At 40.9% G+C, this 12,381-nt stretch overlaps 1 pseudogene; it reads right to left on the reverse strand.

Annotated features, from left to right (window-relative positions):
- Positions 1 to 9,511: 9,511 nt before the first annotated feature.
- Positions 9,512 to 12,381, reverse strand: part of LOC138054331 (uncharacterized) — a 13,241-nt pseudogene continuing 10,371 nt past the window's right edge.

Below are 12,381 nucleotides of genomic sequence, written 5' to 3' on the forward strand. Positions count from 1 at the left end.
AATCTTTTGTTCTTTTTTATGTATCCATGGAAATAACGCTACGGCAGTTTTGGTCTAGGGAACGCGGTTACACACAAACGCTATTTAAGCCATGGTTAAAAGGGCTCGTGCAACCACAACTATTATTAACCGAGTCGACAATCAGGGGAGTAATTTTGCATGTTCTTTTGTTTGTGATAAACAAAGGAAAATGCAAATTATACCCCTAAGCCTCAACTCTGTTATTTTGCTCGCGCAGACTTCGAAATGAAATCAAATATTGCTTTTTGGTGAGAGGGGTAGTCTATATTGACTTCACTCACGAAACTCACCGTCTCACGAGTAACGTTTCTTGAAAACACGAAGCTTGTTTATTTATTAGACGTGTTTAATAGTAAGCGGTGGCTTCTACGTGCTGGCCCTTACAACTGGGCTGGTTTCCTAACAATAACTGGGCTCGCCAAAACGAAGAAATACAAAGACTGCGCGTTCTTGCTGTAGCCTTACGGAATGCAAAGCGTATCGACTAAACGGGTGCTAACTGGAAGTTACATTAGCTACAGTAAAATGAGCCGCCAGTGAGAACAAATATCATAACGTGGAGATGGCAAACTGAACCAACACTAACGAGCCAAGTCGAGAAGGTGAATTTGACGAGCTGCTGCAAGATTACAAGTCATTTCACGATTCCTGGGTTGAACGATGCAAGAAACTTCATGGGAAACCTCTGCATGGTTGCTAGGCTACGACTAAGTGCTACCTTAAGCTCTCTCAGCGGAAGACAAAGTTCAGGCAAACTTGATAAAAGAACGGGACACTTTGCGATGCCGTGTTTATTGAGACAGGGGTGCATCTAACCACTGCATTTCTAGATACATCTGAAAAAATAGTGGCTTTTATCACTAAAAATCGAGTACCGTTAATTCTCAGGACACCTTATTCCTTACAGCGGCGAACCATCGTCTAAAATAAAATGAATAGATTAATCGTAAACTAAATTGGGGCCTGGTATATATATATTTACCATTGCCCCTAAATTTATTGACTGTACCTTGGAAATTTAATGCACCGACTTAAGTGTTTGACAGAGCCTTGAAGAGCGAGGTTATTTCAGTGATGGGTTTTTACCTTGCAGGTGGCCTGCGGCCATATTGGTTCACTGAAACGTTTGGACCACCACCATGGCTGCCATTTCTTCCTTATAGCGAAGTCTTGACGTCACTTCAAAACGACCATTGGTATAAATATATTACAGTTAAGTACGAGGTACTTGGGCAAACTTCTAAGTTATTAAGAAGTTCGAATTAAAAATGGATCGGCGATTAGTTGAGAGAATGAGCCAATATACAAAAGGATTCTTTGAGGATCATAAATACTTTTGTCCTTTGGCCATTTCAATTTCAATAGGAAAAGAAAACAAACAGCGGTTACAAACATTTTCATTTTATACTTGACGTTTCGTATGTTGCAGCATACATCATCAGAAGTGACGGTTAAAACTGTTACACAGAATTTTAAAAAACTAGAGCGAGGAACTGGTGACTAGTTAAAAAGTGTGATAACAAAATCGTAACTTCCGGTAGACGATTCTTCCGGAAGAAATTAATAAAGAAAAAGCTTCTCACTACCAATGTTTTCATTGAGAGAGGGTTTTAAATCACTGATTAACAGCGTTTCTTTAATTTTACACTGCAAGTCGGACTTTCCAGTTGCGAGGATTTCAAAATGGTCCCATTTGATGTTATGACCGGTAGAAATTGTATGGTCTGCAACAGCCGAGGCGTGGCCGACTTGTGTAAGAGCTTTGAAATGCTCGGACTTCCTGTCATGCAATCTTCTTTTTGTTTTGCCGATGTAGAAGGAATCACAGTCCCAACAACTGGCTTTGTATACTATTTTTGATCTTTGAGAACGACTGAAACGATCTTTGTAGGGAAAAAAAGACTTAACCCTGCAAGTGTTTTGAAAAATAACCCTGAGATTGGCTTAATTTCTGTAGTAAAATCCGTTTCAAACAAATTGGAAGGACTTGTTTTTAACAGCTGTGAAAGATCATATACCGGTAAAAGCAGTCCATGATACTAACTCTCCTCCTTGGATAGATGGCGAAGTACGTCACTTGTTGCCCAAGAAATACGCAGCTTTAAAAAAATTTCGCCGGAGCAAGACCCCAGAACGTAAGGGAAAATTACGCGCTTTGAGTCAAAACATTAAGTATGTAGTTCGCTCCAAACATCGACAGTACTTAGAACAAATTGAGAAGTCTTTTAAAGACAACCCTAAACAATTTTGGAGCTACCACAAAGTGTTTAGGATGTCGGTCTGGCACATGTCCGGTGATCTCGTACAACGGTGTGACAGCTAAGGAACCTGCTCAGAAAGCAGAACTTTTAATTAATATTTCTGTTCTGTTTTTCTTCCCGCAGCCTCTAATGTAAACAGGGCTGAAATTAACATATCACCAAAACTGTTATGGAAATTTCGCAAATAGAAGTGTCAGTTGAAGAGGTGAGAAATTACTTGAATGGACTAGACACCTCAAAAGCATGTGGTCCCGACGGCATTCCAGCTCGACTACTAAAACAATGTAATGAACAAATAGCTCCCAGTCTCTGCGCTATTTTTAACAACTCTCTTAGCAGCGGCAGAATTCCAAGAGAATGGAAATCGGCAGATATAACACCCATCCACAAGAAAGAATCGAAAGAGCCAGCTGATAATATCATATCAAAATATGATTAATCGTAAACTAAATTGGGGCCTGGTATATATTCACCATTGCCCCTAAATTTATTGGAAAATTTAGTTGGAAATTTAATGCACCGATTTAAGTGTTTGACAGAGCCTTGAAGAGCGAGGTTATTTCAGTGATGGGTTTTTACCTTGGTGGCCTGTGGCCATATTGGTTCACCGAAACAAAACTAAGAAATTGTTAACATAAAATGAAGTTTATTATAATTCCTGTGCGGTTCGTTTGGACTACCACCATGGCTGCCATTTCTTCCTTGTAGCGAAGTCTTGACGTCACTTCAAAACGACCATTGCTATAAATATATTACAGTTCAGTACGAGTTACTTGGGCAAACTTCTAAGTTATTACGAAGTTCGAATTAAAAATGGATCGGCGATTAGTTGAGAAAACGAGCCAATGCACAAAAGGCTTCTTTGAGGATTACAACCCCTTCGGGGCCCCTGTAGGTGACTCTCAAAGTTTATATTTGACCTATTAATAACTTTTTATATCCTATATATAGCTTTCTGCTGTGCAATGGCTCAAGTCACTGGAGTGACTGCTTTCTTTTATCTTACAGAAGGTGTCTTGGGGTGAATAATGTTGAATTTCGGTTCATACGCCTGACAGTCGAGCACACTTATCTTAGGGTGCGTTCGATTGACCCTATTCCGGAATAAGAATTTTAAAACGTTATATCTGGCGTTTTGAAGCCACAAGGATAATAATGATACGTTCAAAATAGCATTTTAGCAGTTGCTTGACAATTATAATGTGAATCTACGTAAAAACAAAGGATTTCAAACTTCTATTCCATGAATTCCTATTCCGGAATACGGTCAATCGAACGCACCCTCGGTGTATAGTTAGAGAAGTTGTAGTGTTTTTCTCCGTTAATCCTGTTCTGCTTCTGATAGAGAGCTCGCATTATATTTAGAACTACTTGGAAATGGGCTACTGATACTTAGTCTAGTAAATAAATATCACTCGATCTTTAGTGAACAATGAGAGTACAATGATCCGTCATCGTCGGTCTTCAACAAGACCGAGGCAAGGTTTTGTGAAATCAAGCATTTGAATTTTTCAGCGATGGACCGAGAGCAACAGAAAATTCGTGTTAGTTTTCCGAGATTTACGTTATGAATATTCAAAGTCCAAGTTTGAGCATAAGCACTTTTCAGCCTTGAATTCCGAAAATCCTTCTTCTGTTAACAGACTTTCGTTAAACAAATCCTGCGCCGGCTTGAGATCCCTAATAGAAGCTTTTATCATGACAAAAGAGCGAATCCCTGTGCCCTTTGATAATTATTTGAAATTTATTTCAGATTGCGACCATACAGTATAACCTCGATTTAACAAACCTCTATGTAACGAAGTCCACGCTATAAAGAACGATATTCGTTATCGTTCAGATGTATCGATAGTGTCAGTGTTTGCATTTATAATGAATTAAGTGAAGAGAGTGTAGTGTAACGTGAAGTGCTATATTTCTATCCCATATAAACCATGTGAGCGTTAGCCCTACTGATGGAACTGGGCCCACTCAAGGACAGAGAAAAACTCTGACTAGGGTGGGAATTGAACCCACGACCTTCGGGTTAGATCTCTTCGGTGGCCCACATCTGCCACGGCAAAACTTACTTTTCCATGGCAAAATATGAAATTCGGAAAGGGAATCTGGAAACGGAATCCGGAATCCGGAATACAGTGAAAGTGGTAGAAAGGCTAAAATTACCACGGAAAGCAATAAGCTCAACGATTCATTTAGTAAGGTACTCCTAAAGTCGACGATAAATAAAGTTGATAAAGCATCTCGTATGTATGTTTTTAGCTATAATATTTCGCCAACAGGACTCTTGATTTCGCCCGTTCAAAATTCGCAGTGGAGATAAACAAGGCTGCGTGTGGGCACCCACCCTGTTTGGTATTTTCTTTTCTCTCATCCTCCAACACGCCTTCCAGTTCTGCAGTGAGGGGGGCCTTCTCCACCGTACACGCCACGACGGAAAGCTACTGAACTTGACTCGTCTCCGCGCTAAGACAAAAGTGAAGACAGTGCTGTTAAGAGAGATGCCCTTTGCCGACGACGCTGCCTTTGTCAGTCACACAGAGAGCGGACACAAGCGATCATAGACCGCTTCGCGACTGCCTGCCAGGACTTAGGCTTTACCATCATCATAAAGACTGAGGTACTGGCAATTCCGGGGACCGATGCTGAGCCGACCATCCTGATCAGCAACCAAGCACTCAACTCTTTGGACGCCTTCAAGTACCTTAACTCAACAATCACCTCCAATCTCTCCCTGAATAGTGACTTGAATGCTCTGTTTGCGTCCTCAGCACTCTGTTGTATTGGAGAGAGACATGGCCTACATACACGAGACAAGAAGCTAGACTGAACACACTCCACTTCAGATTCCTCCGCAAAATTCTTGAGATCACCTGGAAGGATAAAATCACCAACCAGAAAGTACTTGAAACTGCAGAACTGCCAACTATCCAGTACCTCCTCTCAGAGCGTAGACTACGCCGTTGGCTAGGCCATTGGCCCCGGGCGCCTTCCAAAAGCCCTACTCTATGGACAGCTGTCTCAAGGCAAACGATCGACAGGACGGCCGCTTCTTTGCTACAAAGACGTCTGCAAACGAAACATGAAGGCAGCCACGTTGAATGCCGGGCTGGCTGACGACCGTGTTAATTCGAGGGTAGCTGTAAAGACGGGCTGCAAACGGGCAGAGGTAGAGAGGATGAGGACCTGAGTGGAAAAGAGACAGAGGAAGAAGACTTCCACGCGTCGAACGCGATAATTTACGCAGTGTTTGCATCTCCAGAATCGGTCTTCGCAGTTAAGAGCCTAAGTGCATATACCAATGATCAACTGCCTACAAGGCAGAAGGAGGCCATGATATATGTACTGTGAACGAAGTCGTAATCCAACAGCACTTTTCACAGCATTTTCTCTTTAGAAATTGATCGAATGCATTTCTTTCTTTCTTTTGTTTTTTTTTTTATCAAGAAAGTTGTTATACTTATTGCACCCAGTATAGAGTGAAGCGCCTGGAAGATCGATAACAGACCCAGTGTATTTGAATTAAGGCAGATCATTTTCCATTCCGATGTGTTGACCGTGAGTCCAACTAGACTCTCTCTGGCTGCACTCGTATATGCGTATGATTCGTCATTTTTTAAGGTAAAATAGTCACACTTTACAACAGGGAAAGATGAGTCTATTCAGGCTGAATCTCCCAAGAGTTATCTGAACTTACAGCGGTTATCAGTCACACGCACTCAACGATTTTGTTTCATTTTTCGAAACTAAATTGATTGACTGACGTACACCCAAAAAATGAAAAATGAAACAAGAAGTCGTTGAGGAGCACTTGTGAATGGTAACCGCTATAAGTACTTGGGAAGAAATTGTTTTGATTTGAAATAAGCTGAAAATTGTTTTAGATATTACCTATTTTCCTGTATGTTTTTAGAAAGAGGGATGCAATGCAAATGCAAATGAGAAAAATCTATCGTTTCCGCTCAATTGCATTAGATTCGGCACATGTGAAATGCGAGGTTTGAAACGGCCTTAAGGGTTCTGGAACGTGACTATTTATAAATAGTAAATAAATGAGAACAAACAGTGGCAAAAAAGACTTCAAACAGCGTTTTCTACTTGCAAAATAGAAACAAAGAACAATAGGAATTAAAGCCCCAGTAATCTTGCGAAAAAGTTGGAAAACATGTCTTGGTTCGTATTGCTCTCGTACCCAGATCTCCCAAGGTCATACGGAAGGGAGATCTGGTAAAGTTCGATTTCGAGCATGCTCAGTGCCAGCGAAGCCCGAAATACGGGCTTTTCTATCACTGCGCATGTTCGTACTCTCTGTTGTGATTTTGGGTGATTTTGTGGAATAAACATGGATTTCGAGAGTATTCGTGAAGAGATTCTTTTGGGTAGAGGACAAGGAAACCTTAAACTTAAGCAGAAACAGAAAGAAGCGACACAGGGCGATTGTTTTTGAACGGTCGAGATCGTTTAATTGTCGGAGCAACTGAAGAATCACTGAAACGAACGCTTAGGCTTAATCAATAAACGAGTGCTATTTTTTTCACACGATCTCGTACAAAGTGTACTTAGCCAAACCGTAAATTAAAAGCTAAAATGTTAAAGACGGTTTAGGCCTAATCACTGAAACGAACGCTTCACGATCTCGTGAAAAATGTAGTTAATGTAACCTTAAAATTCACAACTGATCACTACTTAATTCGCGAGTCACGCTTTAAGAGCGAGAAATACTGTTTTGAATAAATTACATTCTTCAGCTTGAATTTGTTAGTTTCTGCGTACCGCGTAGCCAGCTACGCAGAACTTTATTCGAGTAGCAGGGTACGTGGGGCTTTCGTCGGGCTTTCGTCGGTACCATTTACACAAACGTCGCAATTTTTAAAATGATTTTCCTCAACTGTAAAGCTTTTCCGGCGTCGGAAAAAACAAAACTTTCCTCCGCACAACTGTCATTTATTCAAAACAGCACATGCACTTGCTGAAACTAAACCTTCACTTTACCTTCACTGAAGTGGTCCACGAAATAAGCAAATCAGAGCGTAGATTGCATTGCCGCAACCTTTTTTTAGTAGCCAATGAAAAAGGGTGTGTTGTCGAACTTTGCCAGATCTCACATTTCCAGTGACAGAGTGAGATCTGGGTACGAAATTAGGTTCGTATGGGATGATAGTCAATTTACTTATGTATACAGGAGTGCTAACAGTGCATATCAAACGACTACTTTATGAAATACTTGTGTCATGGTGACGAAAACTTCAAATTGTCACACAGAAACCATGTCTGCGTTACTATTCCCAGCAATGCAACGCTTCGGAAGCTCCGTCAGCGGCTGATTCTTTGTCACGCAATTTCTTCAATCCTTCTATCCAGCGGTCGTGAATTATTTGATATTCTGCTATTATGTCATCGAGTTTGTCGCGACTGCTGTTGTCGCCAGGATGAATTTTAACTTCGTCATCGTTTATTGAGTACGTCCCTGTCGGAGCAAACTGCATTCGCTGGTTTCCTGAAAGAGAGAAGCGAAATCATTATAATTCTGCAAGATCCGTTCGCCTTTCCATTTAGTACAAAGCTGTGATAATTTTTAAACCATAGGCAGCCCACGTTCGCCTCACTAGAGAGCGTGTAATAATTATTTACTAGTGGGAAGTTGTCATTTGAGTGCAAGCTGTATTGGGTTACAGTCATCAGTTGATAATTTATACGCGTTATAAGACTTTGTATGGGAAATATAATACCGTAGATTATGAAGCCTAATAAAACAACGCTCAATCTAACGTTCATTCAATAAAATGAATAAAACTGACTCACCTCTGATGTATTCTTGTGCGTTTTGGTGCTTATTTTACCGTTACGTGACTTCCTTGTTTTCAATGTCATAAAAAGAAGTCAAGGCAGCAAAATAAGATTTCGACCGTAAGCTCACCTAGTCAGCTCAGAGGCGGTTTGCGCCTCGAAAATCCATCCCAGTCCCGATTTTTTCACGCAAAGCTAAAGCCCCATCATTTGAAAACCTCGGTGAATGTTTCATTGTCAAAAATCCCCACGCACTTGGCTGGAAGTGAGCATTTTCTGCTTCCGATTCCACGATAGCTGATGATTTTAACAGCTGTTGGTTTTGAAATTGGTCACGGAGCTTGGGTCCGAGGTCAAATTAACTCCACCCGATAAGGTACAGTAATTTTATGTACAACACTTACCCCATCCCCACAGCGGCTTCTCGAACAGCTCCATTGTTACGAGCGACGCTGTGGGGATGGGGTAAGTGTTGTACATGAAATGACTGTATCTCATCCGGTGGAGTTAATTTGACCTCGGACCCAAGCTCCGTGACCATTTACAAGGTCATCAGCTGTTAAAAAAATCAGCTATAGTGGAATCGGAAGCAGAAAATGCTCATTTCCAGCCAAGTTAATTGACCGTTGTTTTAGGCTTCATAATCAATGGTATTTTATTAACCATACAAATTCTTATAACGCGTTTAAATTCTCAACGGCTGCCTGTAACCCAATACCGCTTGCACTCAAAGGTCATCTTCCCACTGGTAATTACTTATCACACGCTTTCTAGTGACGCGAACTTGGGCTGCCTATGTTTAAACCAGCAATTTGCGGCAGGTCTAAAACAGGGTCACTTTTCACGGGTCAGTAATTGCAGGTCACTGTTTTTCTCCGGGTACTCCGGTTTTCCCCTTTACCCAAAATCCAACATTTGATTTGCAATGATTTGTAAATTTCAATTTACAGTGTCCCCCAATTAGTGCTTCAGCGCTAGAGGTTAAGAAACTTATTTATAAATAAAATTCCTTTTCTTTACTTTCCTTCAAAAATATGTAGCCTGTGTATATCCGCCTCCTCCTCTCGCAAAAAATCGAGGAGAGATTTTTTGCGAGGGGAGGAGGGAGATGTACACAGCTTAAAAATACATGGATACGTGTGGACGCGGCCAAAGAGATTTCTAGCTTCTTTTTCTACGGTTTCTCGTGCATTCTGAATGAGTGAATATAAAAAGCCATTTAACGGTTCTGGAACGTGACTATTTTATAAATAGTTAATGACAGCAGAAATTGATTCATAAAAGACTTCAAACAGCGTTTCTACTTGTAAAATAGAAACAAAGAACAATAGTAATTAAAACCTCAGTAATCTTGCGAAAAAAGTTGGAAAACATGTCTTGGTTCGTATAGGATGATAGTCAATTTACGTATGTATACCAGAGTGCTTGCAGTGCATATCAAACGACTACTTTATGAAGTACTTGTGCCACACAGAAACCATGTCTGCGTTACCATTATCAGCAACGCAACGCTTTGAAGCTCCGTCAGCGGCTGATTCTTTGTCACGCAATTTCTTCAATCCTTCTGTCCAGCGGTCGTGAAACAGTTGATATTCTGCTATCATGTCATCGAGTTTTTCGCGACTGCTGTTGTGGCATGGATGAATTTTAACTTTGTCATCGTTTATTGAGCACGTCCCTGTCGGAGCAACTGACTGCATTCGCTGGTTTCCTGAAAGAGAGATGCGAAATAATTATAATTCTGCAAGCTCCGTACACCTCTGCATTTAGTACCAAACTTTGACTTATTCACAAGTAAGATGAATCAGACTTTTTTAACATGAAACTAGCAATTTCCGGCGGGTCTAAAACAAGGGTCACTTTTCACGGGTCACTCATTGCAGTCTACTGTTTTACCTTTTTGAAAGTAACCCCAAACCCTCAATTTGGCTAACACCAGGCCTAAAAACCAACTTCAGGCCTAGAGTTAGCCAAATTGAGGGTTTTGGGTTATTTAGAAAAAGGTGAAAACAAAGACCTGCAACGAATGACCCGTTAAAAGTGACCTGTGTTTTAGCCGCTGCCAGCAATTTTTAAAAGAAATTAAGTGAATTGCTGCGTGAATAGAATCAGTTACTGTAACGATGGAAATGTCGTTTATTTATTAAAAAATATAAATGATCACTATATTGTAGAAAGTACGTGTCTATAGGCATGAATCAACAAATTACTTATCGTCAAATTTTCCAATAATAAGAAAAGGTCTGTTACGCAAGCGGAAGATGGAAACTGATGTAACACTAAGGTAATACGAAATAAGAAACAAAACATACATGAAAACCGCTGGGAATGTGTACTGTGAGCTCGTCTACTGAAATCCTGAAATCCACTTTTGTCCTGGGCCCAGTTGTTTGAAGGGTGGATAGTGCTATCCACTGGATAACTCAATTGGTTTTGCTAGTGTTTGTCCGTTCGATGGTGATTTATCTGGTAGATGATAGCGTTATCCACCCTTCGAACAACTGGAGCCTGGTATCTAAGGCACAGCGATCTCAAATGTCAAGAATAGTAAGCTCCTCACCAGTGCTCGATGCAAAAAGAAATTTAAATTTGAAATAGTAAAAGGATTATGTATTTACTTCAGACCTAGGTGCAAAGTTAACACAAAACTCCGGTGAATGAAATGAGATTTATTTTAGTATCTATGGTGGGGAAAACTTCGAATGCTCAGTCCTTTGCAGAATTTGAACCTACGTAGGTAAAGGTAAAGTCGCGCTCGAGCCAACCGTAGGGCCCATACAGCCGGAGCTTATCCCGGTTTTATCGTAGCATGAAGCAAGTAGGAGAATTATCACCCCCCCCCCCCCCCTCCACCCTAGGATGGGATGCTTGTCCATCGCTGGTTACCCACCAGCAGTATATTGCCTGTACCATTTATACATCTGGACCGGGTTGCTCGAAGCACAGTTAGCGCTAACCTCTTAACCAACGGTTAGCGCTAACCAGGCTTCGAGCAACCGACCCCAGGGTGATAGAGAAACAATGGGGAGGAAAGTCTCTTGTCTAAGGAAACGACACGATGGCAGAGTTAGGCCTCGACCTTCCGATTACCAGTTCGGATGCTCTACCCCTGAGCTATAGGAGACTCGTAAGTTGCAAAGCTGTAGGATCGACTCCTGCAAAGGAGCACTGGGGGTTTTCTGAGTATCCCCGAGTCCCAGCTTCTACGGGTCTCCTATAGCTCAGTGATAAAGCATCCGAACTAATAATCGCAAGGTCGTAGGTTCGACTCCTGCAAAAGAGCACTTGGCTTTTTTCCGATTATCCCCGAGTCACGATCGATAATTAAATCATTTCATGTAGAACTACTTACTTAGTTTAGGGCGTCTGCAAAAAAATTCCCACAAAATGCCAACTAAAAAGAATGCCACGGCCAAGCTCAGAATAACATATACAACCAGGTCAAAACACTCTTCTTGATAAAATAGTCCTTCTGCTGCCTCTAACTGTTGATTTTTATCGTCAGTTGGGTTCTGAAAATAACATGGAAATAAATGCTGCAGTGTGTGATTGGGATGTTTGCGGATTTTTTTATTGATTGTCAGAGAGGAAACGACTATGCCACGACACGAACTTGAACTATCTGGTCCACAGCATTAGAGCGATTTTCGATTGAGTGTGATTGGCTTCAAAACGTCGCGTTGCATTCTCAGCCAATCACAGGTGAAAGCAAACAAGGCGCGAGTCTCGTGACTTGCTCGCTCGTCCTTTCCCGCGCTTTCCCTCGTTTTAGCGCAGGCTACATGTACGATTGGCTAACTGCGGTGTCAGCATGTTTTGTGATTGGCTGAAGAGATAACTTAAGATTACGTTTAACAGCACTGAATTACTGGTTTAATTAATTGTTAATAGACCTAATTGGCTAACTCAATGTTGTACCCAATATCAAATCTCCCGGGATTAAGATTCTTTGTGTATTGTATTTGCCTGATAATGTAGCACATGATTCATATTTAAATGATATGGTAATACCTGGAACAAAACGTTTTATTCCCAAAGGGTTTGAATTGGGTACAACATTGAGTTAGCCGATTAGGTGTATATATGGAGATGGTTATGAAACTCGACGAGTTTCGTTGTTTTATATTTTTGTTCGCTGTCTTTGCCCTGACCATGCACAAACCACCATTTTTCTAAAAGAGCAGGCAATCAAAAGTCTTTATTAATTTATTCAAACTTAGTTGTGTACTGAGGGCAAAAGATTGTTTATTACACAAAACATGAGAATTTTATTCCAGAAAGCTCATTTGTAGAAATCTATACCCTTTATTTTCAC

The sequence above is a fragment of the Montipora capricornis genome, chromosome 6 (genome assembly GCF_036669925.1).
Source record: "Montipora capricornis isolate CH-2021 chromosome 6, ASM3666992v2, whole genome shotgun sequence".
Classification (NCBI taxonomy): domain Eukaryota; kingdom Metazoa; phylum Cnidaria; class Anthozoa; order Scleractinia; family Acroporidae; genus Montipora; species Montipora capricornis.